We start from the raw sequence: 17,284 nt of genomic DNA on the forward strand, positions 1-17,284 counted from the left end.
AACCTGGGACACTGGAGGTTGGTGGGGGAAGGGGTGTCTGCCATTACTGAGGCTTGAGTAGGTGGTTTTTCCCTCACAATGTAAACAAAGTCCCCAGGAACTTCTGACTGGGCGGAGCCCGTTGCAGCCCAGCAAAGCCAAATTAGGCAGACTGTCTCTCTAGATTCATCCTCTCTGGGTAGGGCATCTCTGAAAGAAAGGCAGCAGTCCCAGTTAGGAGGTTATAGATAAAACTCCCATCATCTCCCTGGGACCTGGGGGAAGGGGCTGCTGTGGGCACAGCTTCAGTGGGCTTAAATGTTCCTGCCTACTGGCTCTGAAGACGGAAGCAGATCTTCCAGCACAGCACTTAAGCTCTGCTAAGGGACAGACTGCCTCCTCAAGTGGGTCCCTGACCCCGGAGCCTCCTTAAAGGGAGACACCTCCCAGCAGGGGTCGACAGACAACTCATACAGGAGAGCTCTGGCTGGCGTCTTGCAGGTGCCCCTCTGGGATGAAGCTTCCAGAGGAAGGAGCAGGCAGCAATCTTTGCTGTTCTGCAGTGTCTGCTGGTGATACTCAGGCAAACAGGATCTAGAGTAGACCCCCAGCAAACTCCAGCACACCTGCAGAAGAGGGCCTGAATGTTAGAAGGGAAACTAACAAACAGAAAGCAATAGAATAGTTGATTCTATTAAAAAAAAAAAATGACCAAGCAAAAACTCCATCCAAAGGTCACCAACAGCAAAGACCAAAGGTAGATAAATCCAAGGAAGATGAGGAAAAACCAGTGCAGGCTGAAAATGCCAAAACCCAGAATACCTCTTCTCCTGCAAAGGATCACAACTCCTTGCCAGCAAGGGACAAAACTGGATGGAGAATGAGTTTGACAAATTGACAGAAGTAGGCTTTAGAAGGTGGTTAATAAACTCCTTGAGCTAAAGAAGCATGTTCTAACCAAATGTAAGGAAGCTAAGAACCTTGATAAAAGGTTAGAGGAATTGCTAACTAGAATAACCAGTTTACAGAAGAGCATAAATGACCTGATGGAGCTGAAAAACACAGCAGGAGAACTTTGTGAAGCATACACAAGTATCAATAGCCAAATAGATCAAGTGGAAAAAGGACATTAGAGATTGAAGATCAACTTAATGAAATCAAGCATGAAGACAGGATTAGAGAAAAAAATAAAAAAAGGAATGAACAAAGCCTCCAAGAAATATGGGACTATGTGAAAAAACCAAACCTACATTTGATTGGTGTACCTGAAAGTGATGGGGAGAATGGAACCAAGTTGGAAAATACTCTTCAGGAAATTACACAGGAGGACTTCCCCAAACTAGCAATACAGGTCAACATTCAAATTCAGGAAATAAAGAGAAGACCACAAAGATACTTTTCGAGAAGAGCAACCCCAAGACACATAATCATCAGATTCACCAAGGTTGAAATGAAGTAAAAAATGTTAAGGGCAGCCAGTAAAAAAGGTCGGGTTACCAACAAAGGGAAGCCAATCAGATGTTAGCAGCAATCTCTCTGAAGAAACCGTACTAGCCAGAAGAAAGTGAAGGCCAATATTCAACATTCTTAAAGAAAAGAATTTTCAACCCAGAATTTTATATCCAGCTAAACTAAGCTTTGTAAGTGGGGGAGAAATAAAATCTTTTACAAAGAGGCAAATGCTGAGGGATTTTGTCACCACCAGGCCTGTCTTATGAGAGCTCCTGAAGGAAGCCCTAAATATGGAAAGGAAAAACCAGTACCAGCCACTGCAAAAACAAATCAAAATGTAAAGACCATTGACACTATGAAGAAACTGCATCAACTAACGAGCAAAATAATCAGTGAACATCATAATGACAGGATCAAATTCACACATAACAATATTAAACTTAAATGTGAATGGGCTAAATGCCCAATTAAACGGCACAGACTGGCAAATCAGATTAAACAGTCAAGACCCACAGGTGTGCTGTATTCAGGACACCCATCTCACGTGTAAAGACACACATAGGCTGAAAATAAAGGGATGCAGGAATATTTACAAAGCAAATGGAAAGAAAAAAGAAAAGCAGGGGTTGCAATCCTACTCTCTGATAAAACAAACTTTAAAACAACAAAGATCAAAAAAGTCAAAAAAGGGCATTACCTAATGGTGAAGGGATCAATGCAACAAGAAGTGCTGACTATTCTAAATATATATGCACCCAATACAGGAGCACCCAGAGTCATAAAGCAAGTTCTTAGAGACCTACAAAGAGACTTAGGCTCCCACACAATAATAGTGGGAGACTTTAACACCCCACTGTCAATATTAGACAGATCAATGAGACAGAAAATTAACAAGGATATTCAGGACTTGAACTCAGCTCTGGACTAAGCAGAACTAATAGACACCTACAGAACTTTCCACCCCAAATTAACAGAAAATACATTCTTCTCAGTACCACATAGCACTTATGCTAAAATTGACCACACAATTGGAAGTAAAACACTCCTCAGCAAATGCAAAAGAACACAAATCGTAACAAACAATCTCTCAGACCACAGTGCAAATTAGAATTTAGGATTAAGAAACTCACTCAAAACCGCATAACTACATGAAATTGAACAACCTGCTCCTGAGTGACCACTGGATAAATAATGAAATTAAGGCAGAAAAAAAGTAAGTTCTTCACATCCAATGAAAACAAAGACACAACATACCAGAATCTATGGGACATAGCTAAAGCAGTGTTTACAGAGATACTTACAGCACTAACTTCCCACAAGAGAAAGTGGGAAATACCTAAAATTGACACCCTAACATCACAATTAAAAGAACTAAAGAAGCAAGAGCAAACAAATTCAAAAGTTAGCAGAAGACAAGAAATAACTAAGATCAGAGGAGAATGGAAGGAGATAGAGACACGAAAACCTTTCAAAAAATCAATGAATCCAGGAGCTGGTTTTTCGAAAAGATTAACAAAATAGATAGACCACTAGCCAGATTAATAAAGAAGAAAAGAGAGAAGAATCAAATAGACACAGTAAGAAATGATAAAAGAGAGATCACCACTGATCCCACAGAAATACAAACTACCAGTAAACACCTTTAAACAAATAAACTAGAAAAACTAGAAGAAATTGATAAATTTCTGGACACATACAACCTCCCAAGAATAAACCAGGAAGAGGTTGAATCCTTGAATAAACCAATAATGGGTTCTGAAATTGAGGAAGCCATTAATAGCCTACCAATCAAAAAAAGCACAGGATGAGATGGATTCACAGCCAAATTCTACCAGAGGTACAAAGAGGACTTGGTACCATTCCTTCTGAAACTATTCCAAAAATATATAAAAAGAAGGACTCCTCCCTAATTCATTTATGAGGCCAGCATCATCTTGATACCAAAACCTGGCAAAGACACAACAAAAAAAGAAAATTTCAGGCCAATATCCCTGATGAACATCAATGCGAAAATCTTCAATAAAATACTGGAAAACCAAATCCAGCAGCATAACAAAAAGCTTATCCACCACAATAAAGACAGCTTCATCCCAGGGATGCAAGGCTGGTTCAATATACACAAATCAATAAATGTAATCCCATCACATAAACAGAACCTAGGACAAAAACCACATGATTATCTCAATAGATGCAGAAAAGACCTTCAACAAAATTGAACACCCCTTCATACTAAAAACACCCAATAAACTAGATATTGATGGAATATCAATGGGCAAAAGCTGGAAGTAATCCCTTTGAAAACCAGCACAAGACAAGGATGCTATCTCTCACCACCGCTATTAAACATAGTATTGGAATTTCTGGCCAGGGCAATCAGGCAAGAAGAAGAAATAAAGCATATTCAAATAGGAAGAGAGGAAGTCAAATTGTCTCTGTTTGCAGACAACATGATTGTATATTTAGAAAACACCATCATCTCAGCTCAAAAAATCCTTAAGCTGATAAGCAACTTCAGCAAAGTCTCAGGATACAAAATCAATGTGCAAACATCACAAGCATTCCTATACACAAATAATAGACAAACAGAGAGCCAAATCATGAGCAAACACCCATTCACAATTGCTACAAACAGAATAAAACACCTAGGAATACAACTTACAAGGGATATGGAGGACCTCTTGAAGGAGAACTACAAACCATTGCTGAAGGAAGTAAGGGAGGACACAAACAAATGGAAAATGCTCATGGATAGGAAGAATCAATATCATGAAAATGGCCATTGTGCCCAAAGTAATTTATAGATTCAATGCTATTCCCATCAAGATACCATTGACTTTCTTCACAGAATTAGAAAAAACTACTTTAAATTTCATATGGAACCAAAACAGAGCCCATATTGCCCAGACAATCCTAGGCAAAAAGAATAAAGCTGGAGGCATCACGCTACCTGACTTCAAACTATACTACAAGGCTACAGTAACCAAAACAGCATGGTACTGGTACCAAAACAGATATATACACCATTGGAACAGAAGAGAGGCCTCAGAAATAACACCACACATCTACAACCATCTATTCTTTGACAAACCTGACAAAAACAAGCAATGGGGAAAGGATTCCCTATTTAATAAATTATGTTGGGAAAATTGTCTAGCCATATGCAGAGAACTGAAACTGGACCACTTCCTTAAACCTGAAACGAAAATTAACTCAAGATGGATTAAAGACTTAAACATAAGACCTAAAACCATAAAAACCCTAGATGAAAACCTAGGCAATACCATTTAGGACATAGGCATGGCCAAAGATTTCATGACCTAAACACCAATAGCAATTGCAACAAAAGCCAAAATTAACAAATGGGATGTAACTCAGCTAAAGAGCTTCTGCATAGCAAAAGAATCTATCATCAGAGTGAATAGGCAACCTATAGAATGGGAAAAAACTTTTGCAATCTATACATCCGACAAAGGGCTAATATCAAGAATCTACAAGGAACATAAACAAATTTACAAGAAAAAAAAAACTCCATCAAAAAATGGCCAAAGTATATGAACAGATACTTTTCAAAAGAAAACATTTATGCAGCCAACAAACTATGAAAAAAAAGCTCATCATCACTGGTCATTAGAGAAACGCAAATCAAAACCACAATGAGATACCATCTCATGCCATTTAGAATGGCGATCATTAAAAAGTCAGGAAACTGACAAAAAACGAGAAATGGGGAAACGATTCCCTATTTAATGAACGGTGCTGGGAAAACTGGCTAGCCATATGTAGAAAGATGAAACTGGATCTCTTCCTTACACCTTATACAAAAATTAATTCAAGATGGATTAAAGACTTAAATGTTAGACTTAAAACCATAAAAACCCTAGAAGAAAACCTAGGCAATACCATTCAGGACATAGGCATGGGCAAGGACTTCATGTCTAAAACACCAAAAGCAATGGCAACAAAAGCCAAAATTGACAAATGGGATCTAATTAAACTAAAGAGCTTCTGCACAGCAAAAGAAACTACCATCAGAGTGAACAGGCAACCTACAGAATGGGAGAAAATTTTTGCAATCTACTCATCTGACAAAGGGCTAATATCCAGAATCTACAATGAACTTAAACAAATTTACAAGAAAAAAGCAAACAACACCATCAAAAAGTGGGCAAAGGATATGAACAGACATTTCTCAAAAGAAGACATTTATGCAGCCAACAGACACATGAAAAAATGCTCATCATCACTGGCCATCAGAGAAATGCAAATCAAAACCACAATGAGATACCATCTCACACCAGTTAGAATGGCCATCATTAAAGTCAGGAAACAACAGGTGCTAGAGAGGATGTGGAGAAATAGGAACACTTACACTGTTGGTGGGACTGTAAACTAGTTCAACCATTGTGGAAGGCAGTGTGGCGATTCCTCAAAGATCTAGAACTAGAAATACCATTTGACCCAGCCATCCCAATACTGGGTATATACCCAAAGGACTATAAATCATGCCGCTATAAAGACACATGCACACATATATTTGTTGTGGCACTGTTCACAATAGCAAAGACTTGGAACCAACCCAAATGTACATAAATGATAGACTGGATTAAGAAAATGTGGCACATATATACCATGGAATACTATGCAGCCATTAAAAAGGATGAGTTCGTGTCCTTTGTAGGGACATGGATAAAGCTGGAAACCATCATTCTCAGCAAACTATCACAAGGACAGAAGACCAAACACTGCATGTTCTCACTTGTAGATGGGAAATGAACAATGAGAACACTTGGACACAGGATGGGGAACATCACACACCGGGGCCTGTCGTGGGGTTGGGGGATGGGGGAGGGATAGCATTAGAAGATATACCTAATGCAAATGACGAGTTAATGGGTGCAGCACACCAACATGGTACATGTATACATATGCAACAAATCTGAACATTGTGCACATGTACCCTAGAACTTTAAGTATAATAATTAAAAAAAATGAGATTTCAAACTAAGAAATTACAAGGATTAAGCAAAAAAAAAAGTCAGGAAACAACAGATGCTGGAGAGGATGTGGAGAAATAGGAACGCTTTTACACTGTTGATGGGAGTGTAAATTAGTTCATCCATTGAGGAAGACAGTGTGGCAATTCCTCAAGGATCTAGAACCAGAAATAACATTTGACCCAGCAATCCCATTACTGAGTATATACCCAAAGGATTATAAATTATTCTACTATAAAGACACATGCACGTATATGTTTACTGCAACACTATTTACAATAGCAAAGAATTGGAACCAACCCAAATGCCCATGAATGACAGACTGGATAAAGCAAATATGCCACATATACACCATGGAATACTATGCAGCCATAAAAATAAAATAATGAGTTCATGTCCTGTGCAAGGATATGGATGAAACTGGAAACCATCATTCTCAGCAAACTAACACAGGAATAGAAAACTGAACAGCGCATGTTCTCATTCACAAGTGGGAGTTGAACAATGAGAACATATGGACACAGGGAGGGGAACATCACACACCAAGGCCTGTCGGGGGGTGTCAAGGGCAAGGACAGCATTAGGAGAAATACCTAATATAGATGACGGGTTGATGGGTGCAGCAAACCACCATGGCATATGTGTACCTATGTAACAAACCTGCATGTTCTGCACATGTATCCCAGAGCTTAAAGTATAATTTATAAAAAAAGAAAGAAAAAAAATTCTTTATTGTCCTAATAAATGAATAAATATTTATGTATAAATGTTCACATGTCATATATTTGAAGTCTGCACTGCACGTCTCTCTTTCATGGACCTTTTCAAGGGGATTTGAAATTAAAATTGTAGTCCACCGACAGAACATGTTTAGTTCTGTGTTCATTCTATTCTCTATTCTGGGTATACATACACATTTGGATACACCATCTTTCCCTTGAAACATCACGTAACTTCCTTCCACCCACACTAATTCTTTCCAATATCGAAAGCCAGGTTAGATATTTTATTTAAGAAGACATGAAATATAACCATTTAAAATAAAAATATAATCCCTTTTTAAGCATATTTCACCAGGAAGGTAGATGCTGTCTTCTTTAATCATATGATAAGCACACCATCCATGACCATCAACTTGACTCTGTTGATTACATGCTCTTATCTCTCCCTTTGTATAATGACAACACATTCTCTTGATTTTCATTCTCCTTGCTAATCCTTTTTAAATATCTTTCATTGACCTCATATCTTGATCCACTCCTGTTAAGTATTATCCAAGGCTGTGTTCTACAGGTCTTGTTCTTTCATTATCTTTTGCACTTTGAGATCTTGCTTCCTCACTTTTGTGTGGATGTCTTTGCCAAGGGAATATGTGCTAACCTATAGAATAAACACTGGCTCTTTATGGGGTCACCAGAGTACCATATTTCCAGGAACCCATAGACAAAATGTACTCACATTTTGGTGCCATTATGAAACATGGCTGGTTGAGTGCAGATGAAACATCTTTGTGCTGATGGCCATTATGAATCCGTTGAATAAAAAATTGCTTGAAATGTTGATTTTTGATCATTACATCACACATTATTCTAAGATTATATTTAAATTGTATAGTTCAAAAAAACCAAGAAAATAGATATGAAAACTCATTGAATATTTTGACGGAGAAAAACTTTCTAGACTTTACAGCAATGTTCATAAAGGAGAATTTTGGATATGATTCCACTCAAATATAGAATATATATCCGCAAATCACAAAAACCTACAAGCAAAATTAACAAGCCAAAGAAGAACTTGAAAATATTTATAACAAACTTGCAAATCAACAAATAAAATGTTAAGTCCCCTTACAGGAATGTTCAAAGGACATGAATAATTTAGAAAACAGGTAGTATAAATCACTAACAAACAAAATTTTTAAACCAAAAGTAATGAAGAAATAAAAATTAAAACAACAATAAAAAAACTCTAGAAGACCCGAAAAGCTATCTTTCTAATTTTAAAGGTTTGAAATAGACGTAATGTTCAATGCATGCATTGGGATAGTATGACAAGCATGCCCAAACACAAGCGTAACAGTCTTTAAAAGCATCTGTGGTACTTGACCCAATAATTCCACTTCTGAGAATCTAAGCCAATAAAATAATTAGAAATATAGTCAAATATCTATATATAAATAAACTACTCACTAAATGTTTTTAATCAAAAGAATTTAAAAAGAAACAACCTAACTGTCCAGTAATGTATAACCTAACCATATAATAAATTGCTGTGCAGTGTGTTAGTTAAAAGAAGAATTATTAAATATAGGAAAATGATTATATTAAAACATTAACAAAAAACAGAAATCTGGAAATACATAGAAACTGGCTAGACTTGTTTAGGTGCTACAATGATAGCATAGATGGTTTTGTCTAAAATGTTGAGTGTGACAATATAACTTTCTACCTTATTTTCCCTAGCTGTTTATATGTATTGCTTTCACTCAAAGATCTTCAGTAAATATTAAGAAATTTTCATTTTCAGAAGTAATTGATATCTAACACAGAAATCATTACCATGTAAATCATGATGAAAGATCAAAGATCAGAGCAAATCAATTTACATATTTTTATCTGTGTAGAATATGGGTAAATATAGTGATATTCTTATAAAGCAAATAGGATCGTGTCACTCCCTGCCTAACACTTCCAGTGGCTAACCAGGGCAGCTAAAATAAACTCCAAGCCTCCTAACATGTCCTCTCAAGTACTGAAAGATCTGTCTCCTGCCTAGTCTCATCTATTAGCCCTGTCTCCTCCACCCCTTATGTGTGCTGTTTTTCACCCACACCTCCTCATTCAGCTCCTAGGAAATGCCAGACTCCTTCCCTCAATATCTTTAGGCATGCTCTTCTCTGTCCGAAACACTCTTCCGTTTTCTTATTTCTTGGCTGACTCCTTCTCCAACTTTAGGTCTTAAGCTTAAATGTCACCCAGAAAGGCCTTCCCTGAAACCAACACAAATCTGGTTCCTTCTGCCATGCCCATTCCCTGTTTTATACATTCATAGCTCTTACCCTAATTTGGGTGGGAAAATTTTCTTGAGAAAAGTCACTGAAGGTGTTTAGAGAACAAAGAATCCAGCCAGTTGATTGAAAATCATAATAGTCTCTTTCCTTGTTAAATAGTTTGTATGCATTCCTGGCTTTTATAAACTGAGTACTTTGAGAAAATGGCAGTCTCAGTACATATGAATACACAAGGCAAAAACATTGCTGATTTATAGTTTTCATGAGTGAAACGACTGCATAGAAAGGGAAATATTGGAATTATACTTCAAATATCGATAACCAAATAAATAACAGAATATGCCAAAGGAAATTTGGAATTAAAAAGTTGTCTATCCTTTTACTCAAGACATGTTGGACGGTGAGTTCAAATCCTTTCTAATAATAGGTTATTTGATGGCTTAAAGCACAATATTTCCTGGAGGGTGAGAAGTAACCCACCATACGGAGAACAGCAAAGGATGTTTTGAGCAGATACCTACATAAGGGGACACTCTTGGGCAGAGAAGAATCTGGTATGTGGCAAATGGCAGAGGTCGATGTGTCTGAAAAAATGTTGAATGATCAGGAAATTGAAATCTGACGTTAGAGACAGGATTGGCCACAGAGACAAATTTAGTTAGAATTCTAAGTCTGATAGGAAATTTAAAAATGGAGAGGTGTGACAGGGTTTTACCTATAAGGAGATTCAGTTGGCTGGTCTATGGAAGTGGACTGCAGAGCAGCAGGAAGGAGTATGCAAAGGCTGGTTTGGAGGTTATTGTCATTCAGGTCAGAGATGATGGCATCCTGGCTGCTCATTAAGGTAGCCCTGTACATAGAGGAACATGGAGAGAGAGAGAATTAAGGTCAATTTCGAAGAAAAGAGATTTGCTAATTGAATAAATGTGGATGGTGAAGGAAAGAATTCCCACACTGAAGTCAATGCACCTGGGTGAATGTATTAATTATACCACCTCACCTCATGACCCATCAAATCTTTAGTGCAGTTCCTTCTTAGAAGCTTCATTTTGTTAAATTTACATAGAATAACTCGATCTAAGATCCTAGTGTTTCCAATCACAGTCAGGCCTAAGATCATATAATAATTAGGTTTTAGTTAATTCTGAGACTCTAGAGACCAGCACTTGCTCATCATACATCATAATCATATATTGTGGCATATCCAAAACCACTCAACCCAAAACCCCTGGATTGGCACCTTCTTTTATATATATGTACATATATATACACATACATATATGTACATATACACATACATATATGTACATATATACATACATATATGTACATACATGTGTATGTGTATGTATGTGTGTATATATATGCACACATATATATATGTATGTGTGTGTATATATATGCACACATATATATGTGTGTGTATATATATGCACACATATATATATGTGTGTGTATATATATGCACACATATATATGTGTGTGTGTATATATACACACGTGTATATATACACACACACACACACATACATGTTATATATAAATCTAATTTTTCAGCCATTTTATTTCCTCCAGAAACTCTCATTCTTCTTCCATCTCATTCAAAGTGTGTGCATACTCTCTCCATCTATACCCAGGCAAAAATTGTCTCCCAAAAAAGTCTCTTCATCAGTGTATGCATATGTTTACAAAACTGACTTTTTCTTAATTCACAGATAAAATTTCAGAATTTGTTAAATCTTATGAGTAGACATTTAGTGGGACTTTGAAATTCTTCTTGTGCAATAAAACACACCAGTGATTCTATAATACCATATAGTAAAAGCTACCTCTTCCATGAGAACACCCAGCAGCTAAATTCAGTTGTCATCTTCATCATTACCTTACCTCTTACCATACGTTTTCACAGTTTTTTTCTTTTTTTTTTTTTTGCTGCATATCATTTCAGCTAATAGCAGAATATCGGGGCTTGAAGTCAGTTTAAAGATTATGAGCTAATCCAAATGTCCCAATATATAGATAAGGAAGCTACATCCAAAGGAAAAACACTTTTCAAGGCCACAGTGGCTAGAAACTGTTGCACTCACATCAAGAACCTGTCTTTCAACAGGCACCATAGTCGGCCTTCTACCTGGCTGCTTCTTCCTTGAAGGCTTATCTTGAAGTGAAGGCTATGCCTACTTCTCATGCGTCTGACATGGTGCTGATTTTCATTGAGCCCAAGTGTTCTCTCTAAATAAAGAAAGGCAGAAAGGCCAACCAGCACAAGTATCTTTTCTATCCTATGTGGTGGCCCACAATGCAAAATGGAGGGTGTGGAATATTAAGATAGATTTCTTTGTCTGGAATTTCCTGGGAAGAACATTGCAGTTGCTTAATGTGCATAGTAATGCCATGGCGACCTTGTTAACATGCAGTTTCTAATTCACTAGCCCTGGGATGGGGCCTGAGATTCTGCACCGCTAACAAGGTCCCAGGTGGTGTAGGTGCTGTTGGGCTGCAGACCACACAGAGTAGGTAGAGCACAGACTTGAGACCCTCAAAACCTGTGCCTCAGGGTGCCCTCTGCTGGCGGCAGCTGTGCGAGCAGCTTTTAGGCTTCCTTTTGGCAATCCAGGGGATAGAAACAAGACTTAGATATTAGGTTTCTTCTCCCATGTGATGGTTAATTTTATGTGTCAACTTAGGTAGGCTATAGTGCTCAGCTGTTCGGCCAAATGCCAGGCTAGATGTTTCTTTGAAGGTATGAGATGTGATTAGTATTTAAATCGGTTGATTTTGAGTAAAGCAGATTACCTCCCATAATGTGGGTGAGCCTCATCCAATCAGTTGAAGGCTTTAAGACAAAAGACTGAGATCCTTGGAAGAAGGAGGAATTGCAAGAATAGCAGCCTGTGGGCCTGTCCAGAACATTTCAGATTTTCCAGGCCTCACAAATGCATAAATAATTTCCTTAAAATAAATGTCTCTAGATGGACAGAGATATATATCTAAACCTTTCCCTATCTCTACCTCGAGAGAGAGAAAGGGGGAACCAACAGAATGTGTGTGTATATGTGTGATATATATACATGCATACATATATATACACAGATATGTATATATTTATACACACACTGTTTCCACAGCAAAAGAAGCTATCATCAGAGTGAACAGACAACCTATAGAATGGAAGAAAATTTTCGCAATCTATCCATCTGACAAAGGTCTAATATCCAGAGTCTATGAGGAACTTAAACAAATTTACAAGAAAAAAACAACCCCATTAAAAAGCAAGCAGAGGACATGAACAGACACTTCTCAAAAGAAGAGACACATGCAGCCAATAAACATATGAAAAAAAGCTTAATATCACTGATCATTAGAGAAATGCAAAGCAAAACCAGAAGGAGATGCCATCTCATGTCAGTCAGAATAGCTATTATTAAAAATTCAAAAAACTATAGATGCTGGTGAAGTTGCTGAGAAAAAAGAACACTTTTACATCGTTGGTGGGAGTGTAAATTAGTTCAACCATTGTGGACGACAGTGTGGTGATTTCTCAAAGACCTAGAGGCAGAAAAAATTGACTCAGCAATCTCATTCATTACTGGGTACATACCCAGAGGAATCATTCTGCTATAAAGATACATGCATGAGTATTTTCATTGCAGCACAATTCACAATAGCAAGGACATGAAATCGACTTAAATATCCATCAATGATACACTAGATAAAGAAAAGGTAGCACACATAAACCATGGATTATTATGTCCTTTGTAGGGACATGGATGGAGCTGGAAGCGATTATGGTCAGCAAACTAATGCAGGAACAGAAAACCAAACACGGCATGTTCTCGCTTACAAGTGGGAGCTGAATAACGAGACCACATGGACACATGGCGGGGAACAACACACACTGGGTCCTGTAGGCGGGGATCTGGTGGAGAGGCGAAGAGCATCAAGAAGAACAGCTAATGGTTGCCGGGCTTAATACCTAGGTGATGGGTTGGTCTGTGCAGCAAACCACCATGGCACTTGTTTACATATGTAACAAACCTGCATGTCCTATACATGTACCTCTGAACTTAAAATAAAAGTTGAAGAAAAAACAACAAAAACTATATATATATTCTTTTTCTCTAGAGAGCCCTAATACATCACAACAATGAGATAATATCAATTTCCTAGAATAATGCTGTTATATTTTCAAGTACTGACAAATATGAAAAGTTAACACTGAGAAAACACTAAATCTGTATTTCATTCATTTACCAAATATATTTGAGCATCTATTCCGTGTGAGTCCCTGGGGATATAGATGAGAGGAATACGAAGTGCCTGCCCTCATGCAGTACGTGTTCTGGTCAGGGAGACAGGCAACAAATAAGTGCACAATGCATAGAAATGCAGAAAACAATATACACCATGGAGAAAAAAAGAGAAAGGTAAAAGTAGATAGTAAAGGACTTTCAGAAGAGGTGATACTTGAATGGTATTTAAACAGAGACTCTCCAAATTAATTGACATGTTTACCTGGCCAACTAGTATCTGTAAAAGTATTCACCATGTTCGACATGATTTTCTAGAGGCTAGGGATAAAAAGATAAATATTATCTGACTTTAAGAAACTTACACAGAGAAGTTGAAACACACACATCCTCAAAAAAGAGGATATTTAGTAAAAGTTATACTAGAGAGGGTATCCTAAACTATAAAATGGCCGGAAGATAAACAAAGTTTGGAGTGGATAAGTCCTTTAAACCAGATTAGTAGTGACAGAAATATATAGTGCATGTTGGGACTCAAATCTTAAAGTAAGTTATTTTGGGGGTATACTAAATTACCTAATTAATTTTGCTTTCGGCAGTATTTCTTTGAAGATCTAATTTCAGCTCTCATATAACAAATGCTATCTAGCTATTGATCCTTCCAACTTTCAAGTCTCAACATTTGTTCTTCTGTTGTTTCTTTACGACTGGTAGCTATTAGGGCTGTCATTACACAGTTCTACTCTGATACCCATATGAAGTGCAGTACATAAAAGGAGGCATTGTTTAAGGGGTTAGAGTTTATGCTGGTTGGCCCAAATTGTAATCTTCTCTGCTTACCTCTACCTATTTATTAAGTTTTAGGCCTGGAATTTACTTTTTATGTTAAGCAAAAAGTATAAAGATAGGAAATACTATAGCTATTAAAAACAATATGTTGAGATATAAAAGTGTAAGCCTTGGGGTGAAGTTTTAAATTTGAAAGTGAATGTGCTTTCTGCACAACATACAGTTATTTGCTCACCTTGTTGGGGAGAATCTAATTTGGGAGAGGTGAAAGAGAGCTAATGTTTGTCAAGCTTTTTCTGCGTTCTTACATCTCCTCACAATGTTATAGAAATGCTGGGATCTGGATTGATCTCAAGTCTGCTCGACTCTAGGTTCTGTGTTCTTCCTATACACCATGTTGTTTCCCCTAATTTATGCAAGAAACATAATTGATCTTCTGTGTTCAGTCTAGTTTCCCCCCAATTGAGACAGAAGGACTTTTAAAAAATGCATATCTCACCATATGACCTCCTGTGCCCAACATTTAAAACTTTCCTGTGGTTTTCTGTTTCCCTAAGGTTATGGGGAAAACTCCATAATACGATCCCCGAAGCTTTGCATTCTATGGTCCCAATATTACTTTCCAGTCTCTGCTTATACCCACCCATTGTCTTTCTACTTCAGCCTTAGACTGGTCATTTTTTACAATCCTTCCTGCCACAGGATTTTTGCACATGTCATATTGTATAAAATATTCTTTGCTATTCTCTTAATCTAATTAACATCCTTCAGGTCCTAGTTTGGGGATCACCTCGTCAAGGCAGGTAGGTAAGAAGTGGGGAATGAGTGATTATGGAAGTTTGTGAGAGAAGGCCAACCACATGCAAGGAAACTGCATGAGTCTTACTGTTTTCCATAGAGGCTATGCCAATTTACATTCCCACCAACAGCGGCCAAGGGTTCCCTTCTTTCCGCATCCTCACCAGCATCTATATTTTTTTTTAAATTAAAACCATCCTAACAGGTGTGAGGCGATATCTCATTGTGGTTTTTATTTGCATTTCCCTGATGATTAGTGACATTGAGCACCTTTCCATATATCTGTTGGTCCTTTGCATATCTATTCATGTCCTTTTACCATTTTCTAATCTGGTTATTTGGTTCTTGTGTGTTTGCTTATTTTTGCTATTGCATTGTTGGAGCTCCTTATACATTTTGAATATTAGCCCTTTATGCAATATTCACATTGCAAACATTTTCTCTCATTCCAAGGTTGCCTTTTCATTTCATTGATTATTTTCTTTACTGCAGAGAAACTTTTAAGTTTGATGTAATCTGCTAAACTTAAAATCCAGGTGTTTTCCCCGTGTTTTCTTTTAGGAGTTCTATAGTTTCAGCTCTTACATTTTAAGTGTTTACCACTCCATGTTTAGTTGACATTTTGTACGGTGTAAGATAAGAGTACAATTTCATTCTTTTGCATATGGATTTCCAGTTTTCCCAACACCTTTTATGGAAGACTATTCTATCCCCGTTGTGTATTCTTAGCACCCCTGTCAATAATCAGTTGACCCTATATGCATGGGTTTATTTCTGGGCTCTATATTCTGTTCTGTTGTTTTAGATATCTGTTTTAATGTCAGTGCCACACTGTTTTGGTTATTTAGCTCTGTAATGTATTTTGAAATCAGGAAGTGTGATGGCTCCTGCTTTGTGAATCTTGCTCAAAATTGGTTTGGCCTATCTGAGGTTGTTTTGTGCTTCCATAAAAATTTTAGGATTATTTTTCTACTTTCGTGAAAAATACCATGAGAATTTTGGTAGGAATTGCATTTAATCTGTAGATCACTTCGGGTGGTACAGATATTTTTACGATATCAATTCTTGCAATTCCTGAACATGGGATATCTTTCTATTTATTTGTGTGTGCTTTAACTTATTTCATCCGTGTTCTGTAATTTTCAGTGTAAGGACTGTTGAATTAGAGGAGTGGACGTGAAGTGGAGATATTGAGATAGATGTGTGAAGTACTAGATTTCACCTAATGTAAGGCACATGGAGTGGACCATAGGACACAATATGTCTTTTGGTGTTACAAATAGGTAATAAAATGTCTGCTAATCAAACTGGAACAATACTTTGATTGTGGCTTGTTATAATACATCCTGATTTCAGAGTTGTTAAAACATGCAGAAATATGCATCTACAACTGATGAAATAGAGTACTCAGAGGTTTTAAGTGTAGAGAGGAAAAGAGACTGAAAGAGGTTAAGAATTAGTCTTCTAGTGATAGTGATGAAATAGAAATTGATCTTGCCAAATCAGGAAGAGAATATAAGACATGAGCCCATTTAGGGTAAAGATGGTGTTTCATTTTGGACTTGTGGAGTTTCAGGCTCTTGTAGAACATTTGTCCAAGGTAATATATAGTCTAATTGTGGAAGAAAGTCTGAGCTTGAAGTAGAGACTTGGGAAGCAGGTGCATATAGTTTAGATATGCTTGAAATCATCACAATGGATGAAATGTCACAGGAAGCAATATAATGATAAATAGCAGTTACATAAGGGTCAAATTGTGTGAGAGACAGAAGAAGAAAGAAAAATGGGGACAAGAAGAAGTGAGTATCATGCCATGAACGATAAAAGAACAGAAAATCTGTAAGAGACAACATGGTCATTAATATTCACTGCAGGACTGACTGGTAAGATAAGGACTAAACTGTTCACATTGGGTTGAATCACTAATGACCTCAGCAAGAATAGTCTCTGCAGAGAAATGGGAGCAGAAGCTAGGTTGCAGTGGATGGAAGAATGAATGTGGGATTAGTCAA

At 37.3% G+C, this 17,284-nt stretch overlaps 1 protein-coding gene and 1 long non-coding RNA gene across 7 annotated transcripts in view; one reads left to right on the forward strand and one right to left on the reverse strand.

Moving 5' to 3' along the window:
* LOC134731404 (uncharacterized) overlaps nt 1–17,284 on the forward strand; it is a 61,803-nt gene that overhangs the window by 12,138 nt on the left and 32,381 nt on the right. The gene's annotated exons all lie outside the window — the stretch shown is intronic.
* Nucleotides 1–17,284, reverse strand: part of LOC134731405 (uncharacterized) — a 207,826-nt gene that overhangs the window by 8,484 nt on the left and 182,058 nt on the right. Inside the window, exon 3 of the long non-coding RNA XR_010113630.1 lies at nt 10,151–10,285. This is a non-coding gene — a long non-coding RNA (uncharacterized lncRNA). The remainder of the gene's footprint in view (nt 1–10,150; nt 10,286–17,284) is intronic.

The sequence above is a fragment of the Symphalangus syndactylus genome, chromosome 9 (assembly GCF_028878055.3).
Source record: "Symphalangus syndactylus isolate Jambi chromosome 9, NHGRI_mSymSyn1-v2.1_pri, whole genome shotgun sequence".
NCBI lineage: Eukaryota > Metazoa > Chordata > Mammalia > Primates > Hylobatidae > Symphalangus > Symphalangus syndactylus.